Raw genomic sequence first — 791 nt, forward strand, 5'->3', positions numbered from 1 at the left:
TCCTTCTTGCATAAGTACAGCTCCTAAGCCCATCTTGGAAGCGTCACTGTAGATGTCAAAACTCTTGTCACTCTCTGGAGCTGTCAGGATAGGAGCACTGGTCAGTCTCTTCTTGAGCTCTTGGAAACTCTGCTCACATTTATCTGACCATTCAACCGTTAGTGGAGAGGCTATCCTGGAAAAGTCCTCCATGAATTTCCTGTAGTACCCAGCTAAACCAAGGAAGCTTCTGATCTCCCTGGCGTTCTTGGGTCTGCTCCAGTTGTTGACTGCTTCTATTTTGGCTGGATCCACTTGGATGCCTTCTTTAGAAATTATGTGACCTAGAAATGCCACCTGATCTAACCAGAACTCGCACTTTGAGAATTTAGCGTAAAGCTGCTTTTGCTGAAGAGTCTACAGTACTATCCTCAAGTGCGTGTCATGCTCCTTTGGAGCCCTTGAATAGACCAGAATGTCGTCGATGAATACGATGACAAATTTGTCAAGGTATTCTCTGAACACTCTGTTCATTAAGTCCATGAAGACCGCTGGTGCATTAGTCACACCAAAAGGCATGACTACAAACTCGTAGTGTCCGTATCTGGTTCTGAAAGCTGTTCTGGGTATGTCTCTTTCTTTCACCTTCAGCTGATGGTACCCAAAACGTAGGTCTATCTTCGAGAATACTGTTGCCCCTCTCAGCTGATCAAGTAAGTCGTCGATCCTGGGAAGGGGGTACTTGTTCTTGATCGTCACTTGATTCAGAGCTCTGTAATCTATGCACATTCGCATAGATCCGTCCTTCTTCT

This window comes from Zingiber officinale, chromosome 11A (assembly GCF_018446385.1).
Source record: "Zingiber officinale cultivar Zhangliang chromosome 11A, Zo_v1.1, whole genome shotgun sequence".
Lineage (NCBI taxonomy): Eukaryota > Viridiplantae > Streptophyta > Magnoliopsida > Zingiberales > Zingiberaceae > Zingiber > Zingiber officinale.